The following is a 7,525-nucleotide window of genomic DNA, read 5'->3' on the forward strand; positions in this document are numbered from 1 at the left end:
TTTCTATAATTCAATTTTGGTCCTAATTTCTGAAATTAGTTTCAGTGATTGTGATTTGAAATTTTCGATCAAGTTACCTAAAGTCAAAAAAAAAAAAAAAAAATTCTAAGATTACGTGGTTGTTTTTTTTAGAAACGTAGATAATTAAAATAATTAGATATCCATAATTATAGATACTTCTTTAGATAATTATATTTGTTCTAAATATTTTTGAAGATATATGAGAATACTTGGATCACTGCAATCACTTATTTGATAGGATTTCTACCTGAATGTCTTTAGTATTATTAATTTAATGTAAAATATTTTTTTTTCTAATTTGAATTTATTTTTAAATTAATATAGTTTGATTATTTTATTTTTTCAAACAAAATAATGTAGATTAATTTAATTTTTTATAAAAATAGATTTTAAGTTAAATTTAAAATTAATATATTTCTTAATATATAATATATATAATATATATATATATAAATTAAAGAAAGTGGCAATATTTATTTTAATTATAAAATGTAAAAATAAAGAAGAGTGATATTTATATATATGTGAAAAAAGAAGGGTTAAAAAAATAAAAAAAAGAATGCCGTCAATAAGCAAATCCAGAAAATCTAATCTTCAGAGGACATCCAAAACTCTTATATATATTACCACAAAACAAGCGCGGTAATCCAAATGATCACCACTCCATGAGAATCTTGGATTCCCATAAAACAAAAGGCTCCTTAAAGGAATTTCCGCACCTTTTTCTTCTTTAATTTGTACGACATATTTGTAAATTTATCCATGAATATAAAGTGAATATAACTCAATTGGCATATAGTATGTACTGGCTTTTAATTCTCCACCTTATATATATGAATAAAAAAAACTTAAACTTTTGGATCGAATGATAACTTCTATGTGTAAAATCTATTAAAAGATTTCACATATAAATCAAAATGATATTTTTTTAAGTACACGAATGAAAATCAACATTCTAAAAAGGGAATTTGTAATGGGTGGAAATTTAGGAATATAATATTGCAAGCATATCAACTGCATTTTATATTTTGCATGTATGACATTTTTTAAAAAATCCAATTTTTAATTTATTTATATTCCCAAATTGCCAAATTATTTTGCAGCCACAAACCCCATCTCACAGACCCATTCATTCCTTATTCCCTTCATTCTCCAGCCCATAGACCCATCCCACCACAAAATTATTTTGCAATACCTAATATTTTCTATATCATTTAAGATTCTAAGAGATACTCTATTCAAGTATATCAAGAGTTTATCAAATATAAATGAAGTTTTGAGTAAATAGTATATCAACAGTGTATATTACATATCAAATAACTTCTTTTTCTTTTTTCTTTTTTTTTTTTCTTGAGGAAATCAAACAACTCTTATGTATAATAGGTATGTAAGCAATATATCACATACCAATCAACTTTTAAGTGTATCAACATTATATCACCAGTATATCAAAACATATCAATCAATTTTTAAGAATGCCAAAATTATATCAACAATATATCATATACCAATCAACTTTCAATATTATCAATATTATATTAGTAGTATATCAAATATCAAATAACTTTCAACTCTATATTAGATTATAATACATGAGTGTATCAAATATCAATAAGATAGTATGTGAAGTAAGACATGAGTGTATCAAGCATACTGTTGGGTTTTATATCCTAAAACTCGTGGTTTGTAAACAATAGAACTTATTTTGAAAATTCAACAAGTTGTTATTAAATATATTATTTTTTTAGAAATCCAATAAACCTAAGTCACTTGATTATTATATGAGTATTTGAACTTTATGTAGAGACATATAAGTGGATCAGGTTCGAGTAAATAGTCAAATGATCTATAATATATGAATAAGGTTGGGTGCCTTATTCTGGTAATACTATTGGGTGCAACCTACTCTGTAGTTGTTACAAAGAGTTGTAAAGTGCTACAGACGAAGTGTCCTAATTCATACATATTAATGCATGAGGAATGGGGGTGTCATGTGCAAATGAGGTTTGTCCAAGATTAGATCATGAACCTAGTCACTTTTACTTTATAATGCTGTTTACTGTTTAAGACTGACTATTTCAAAGCGATGACCTAGGTAACTTGACCTTAATTCTGAGCTAACTATGAACTCCTGTTTGTTCGGGATTATCCTTTGATCTGCAAATGGTGAAAGTAGATCAAATGTCTCTGCTCAATAAGCCTCCCATTTTGGGGATAAGATTGAATGAATAACTGGGGATATAGGGTGCAAGACGAAATTCATTCCTTCCCGATTAGGGTTAGTACAGAGGTTGTTTCCTTTAAGTACTAATTCTGGGTCTTAAGTAAGAGGCCTCACCCTCTCATTGGTCTGAGAGGGATTCATTTGTTGATTAGATCACAAATTAATTGTTCATTAGAGAATCAGTGGAACTTAAATAACAAGAGGTAATTTCAGGGGTAAAATAGAGATTCGACCCAACCGTTATTACAAACAACCTGTGAAGGGTTAACTTATATCGAGTGGATATAATATATCTACAGTGAGGGGAGTTTAACTATGGGCTTTACTAGAATCACCCATTAGTTAACGAATGGGATTAGTTCGGTTTAATGAGTTTAGCCGATTAATCTCGGATCGTTGGAGCTCATGATCTGTAGGTCCACGAGGTCTCCCTACTAGCTCATAAATGGATTAGCTCTAGAGCAGCATGATAAGTTAATTTGAAGTGTTCAAACTAGAATTAAACGAAATTGGATAAATAATATTTAAGTATGATTTAAATATTTGAAGATGGAATTGTGTAAAAGTTAATTTAATATTTGATATTAAATTAATTAGAATTATTTAAATTGTTTAAATAATTATTTATTAAAAAATTAATTTATGAAATTAATTTTGTAAAATTAATAATATTTTCAATTTTATTAAAAAATTTATTCATGAAATCAATTTATCAAAATTGAAAAAGAAAGGAAAAACACAAAATGGAAAATAAGTATTTTCCATTGTCTTCATCTAGTAGCTCATTAACAACCCACTATCTTCAAGCTTCATTAATTCCAGGCATGAGTTGCATGTCATGCAGCTAATCTCTTTGCATGATAGTCTGCAATATATTGAAGAGATTGGAGTGATTTTGGATAAAAAAGGCAATCGATCAAATTTTTCTGAAAAAAATCGTGAGAAGAAAGGAGTTCTTCTGCTGGGTTGCTGTAGTGAGTTTGTCTATGAATTCCCCTAATTCAAGCTCATTTTGAGCCCCACAACTCAATCTAGAGCACCAACATGATAGTAGGGAAGATCTTGGAGTGGTCTACAACAAGATTCATAGGAGATTTGTAGCTAGATTCAAGCTTTGAGGAAGTTCTACAAAGGTATGTCTTGAAACCCATTTATTTCTGTTGAAGCATGCTTTCATTTCTGCCAAAATTAATGAATTGAAATGCTTATGGATCTTGGTCACTTCCGTTGCACGATGGTATGTTCCAACATATACATCTTACACTAATCAAGATTCAAGACTATCAACAATATATCTAACTCTAATCAATATTCATTCAGTAACTTATTTTGAAGTAAAACATGTGTGTTTGGTTTTATAAGCATTATATTACAAGTTTATCAGTAATATATTAGATATATGACATAAGTGTATCAAACATCAATCAGTTAATACTTGAAGTAAGATTATGCCAGTGTATCAATAGTAAACTCTAACAACAATCAACATTCCAAGTGTATTAGAAGTTTATCTAACAATAATTAACAATTGATTAGTAACTTATTTTGAAGTAAAGCATGCATGTTTCATTTTATAAGTAAATATCCAAGTGTATTAATAGTATATCAAATATAAGATCTGAATGTATTAGACATCAATCAGTAAATACTTGAAGCTATAAGTATATGGATATTATATAACATCACTCAATATTCCAAGTCCATTATTAATATATCTAATAGCAATTATGCACTTTAACCGTGAGAGGCATTTTGGATTTTGATTATTTCATTTGGGATGATTTTCTTAATTTTGCTATTTTTACGAACTTAGAATTGTTGAGGTGCATGCGTGCTTAACTTTCATATTGTTTGTTGTTTTTATGGGCTCAATTCTTTTCAAGTATAACATTGGTATATCAATAATATGTCAATACTCATTAAAAATAAAATTTCAAATAGAATATTAGTGTAGTGATAGTATATCATTAAGATGATTACCTAAAGTGAAGTATATCAATAGCAGAAGGACATTTTGGATTTTTAGTCTTTTAATGTTTGAGTGGGTTGCTGTTTTGCTAAAATTGCAAAAGACAAATTATTGAGACATGTCTGCAACTTTTTTTTTTTTTTTTTTTTCTATTCATGCAACTATCCCTTCTAAAAATATACGAACTAAGAAAGTTGAGATCCAGAGAGTTCAAACTACAGGTATATATATGTTAATACTGAAATAAATTAACCAAAAACCAAATTAGTATTTAAATCTAAGCTTTTCAAAACTTTAATTTCATACCAACGTTCAATTAGAGCATCTTTTCCTCAAATTATGTATCTATTTTTTAATTTATTGAAGGCACAGAATGTTAAAAAAAACTGCACATGAGAAAAGTTTTTTTAAATCAGATGATTGCCACAAAACAAGTGCTAAATAAATACCATTTCCCTTTTTGTATTATTATTATTAGTATTTTTAACCATATAAAAATCAATTTTTTTTCCTCCAAGTCAATAATATAAACTTATGTCAATTGAATTAAAATTTCATTACTCTCCACTATTTGAAAAATGTTAGAATTTAGTTCCATGATTTACAATTAAAAGTTAGTCCCTATGATTTGATTTAATGAAATAGTTATAAATAATTTCAGAGTTTTATCAAATTCATAAAAATTAAATTTTAACTTTTTTTTTCAAATATTAGGATCAAATTTCTAATTTACCCTATTATTTGATTACTATTTGAAATTGTGGGTGGTTGAGTGAGTTGTATAAAAGATGAAACGACAACCAAATTTAATGTGTGTTGACAATTTAAAGAGTATATTGAAAAAGTAACTTTAGATGGGAGAAAAGGGCAAATCACAATGAACCTTTATTTTTTTTCTTCTTTTAGAAAATTATAAATAAATAAATAAATAAATAAAAAGCACCCATCAAAGTCTCGGTGGGGATAACACAAATGAGATTTTTTTTATAAGGCATAACTTCGCTGTATAATATTCTCATTTCCTCCAAATTTCGTTACTTTTAAGCATTGTGGTCCTTATTCCAATTTTATTTTGCATTGACATTTACTTTTAAATAATATTTTCATACCATACTATAGTTTTCTTTACAATTTAGTAATTCAAATGAGAGAGATCGTCATTAAGTAATGTTTGGTTGATTTGTAAATTATCAACTATATTTAATATGATTGTTTTTTAAAGGTCAAAGATTCGATCTTCTGTTTTTGCCATACTTACACATAAGGGGAGAAAAAATTATACTTGGATTGAAAATTATGTTTATTACTTATATATTTCAGTAGTATATATATTTTGACAGTACATAGTTTCTTGGTTATTTTCACAATTTCTCCTAGATTTTTTTTCCTACAAGTTTAGTAAGAAATTTTAGTTTTAAAGACTATTTGTTTTTTTTTTTTTAATCTAATCTTTTGGTGTCCTGGAATATAACGGTTACTTGTCAGCCATTTTTAGGTGGATATGTTTGTTTTGTCCGAATTTTTTTTTATAGATATTTAAAAATATTTAGATAATTATATTTATTTCGTATAACTCGTATTTGAAAATGTTTTAATTATTTCAAGAACGTTATTATGACTATTCATGTCATTTACGCATCAATTTAATATAATTTATATTTATATAACTATGTTTATTAATTTAAATAGTATGGTTTTAAATATATTTAGTTTATGTTTCGAACTCATAGAAAATTATAGAGAGGTTTAAATATATTTAGTTTATAAAATTAACTAAAAAAGAATTTCAATAGTTACAGAATAAGAAAATCGCTAAATATAGAGGTTTCGAGAAACTTTTGAAAATAAGAGGAATTTTGCACTTTAAATTTCAATTGAAAATAAATTAAGATATTATTCGATTGAAACAAAGTTTATTTTATATATAAATGTATAATAATATAGTTAATTGAATATGTAATAATTTGTTAGGGAAATAATGCATAATTTGGGAAAGTTAATTTTTTAATTCGAAAAATATGTGTGTTTGGTCTCTAAATTTTTAAAACATATATTTTTAGTCCCCGAGTCTTTTAGAATAGATTCATTTGATCACTAAATTTTTAAAATATACCTTTCTATTATAGTCCTCGAGTTTTTAAAAATAAATATAATAAGACACTACAATAATTCATTATTATTATTTTAAATTAAAATTTTATCTTTTTAGGATTACCTCTTCTCTTATAGTATGTTTTGAAAACTCAAGACTATATATACCTATTCTTCAAATTTCGGACTTAAAACTGTAGTTTGCTCTTAGTAGATTATAAGAAAATAATACACTATTTCGCTTTAAATAACAAACAATATAAAAAAAAATCTGAAGAGCAAATATATCATTATGTAGACATTAAAAAAAAAAAAAACTCATTTTGCTAGAAGGCATCCAAAATTAGATAAACACCTCTGATATAGCATCTCAATATGCCTTAGATGCTTTAAACTAATGCAAAACAAATGAGATAACGAAGATGTCCATCCCATGAAATAAATTGTCACCAAATAAATGACATCTCTAGACAATAAAAATTATTTAATAGGTTCAATAATTTTCAAGATTGTGTCAATTTTAAAAAGTGTCTCATAACCTCAAAGCTTTTGTTCCCAACATGTCTCTAGAATTTTCAATTCAATGTAATAAATTCTTCTCGACACAATTATTTATTTTTATTTTTTGACCCCAACCAACATCCTCACTTAATGTAGAGGAGATTCAAAGCTAACTTAAAAAATTTTCGAAGGACAAGAAAATACGTCGTACAAACAAGTCAGTATACGAATATAAATTCCAAGAATAAGATATAGTTCCTACACGAGAAGTCATCTCCAAAACTATAGAAGTTAAACTTTTAATTTCTAATTTTTAAAACACTAGAGTCATACGATGTAATGAAGAAATCAATCAACACAGTCAGATTTAGATTCAAATATAAAAGTTGAAAGATTAAATTTATAATTAAACAATATATTTTTTCATGACATGGCAATGTTTTCACCTATTTTTTTTTAATTCTTTCTGCATTTAAATGATTCTGGTAGCAGATTTAACTGCCACAAAATTTAGTGACATATATATAAAAGAAAAAATAAATAAATGATGTAATAGGAAAATAAATTAAAAGTAATACATTGAAGAACGTTAAAAATATCAGGGGTACTTTCGTTATTCTCTATAAATTTGTGTGAGTGTGGAGAAAGAGTGTATTAAAATGATAAAGGGTACATTGGTCATATTAAAAATATTAATAATAATAAAAAACTCGTCGAGG

This window comes from Benincasa hispida, chromosome 3, assembly GCF_009727055.1.
Source record: "Benincasa hispida cultivar B227 chromosome 3, ASM972705v1, whole genome shotgun sequence".
In the NCBI taxonomy this organism is placed as follows: Eukaryota; Viridiplantae; Streptophyta; class Magnoliopsida; order Cucurbitales; family Cucurbitaceae; genus Benincasa; species Benincasa hispida.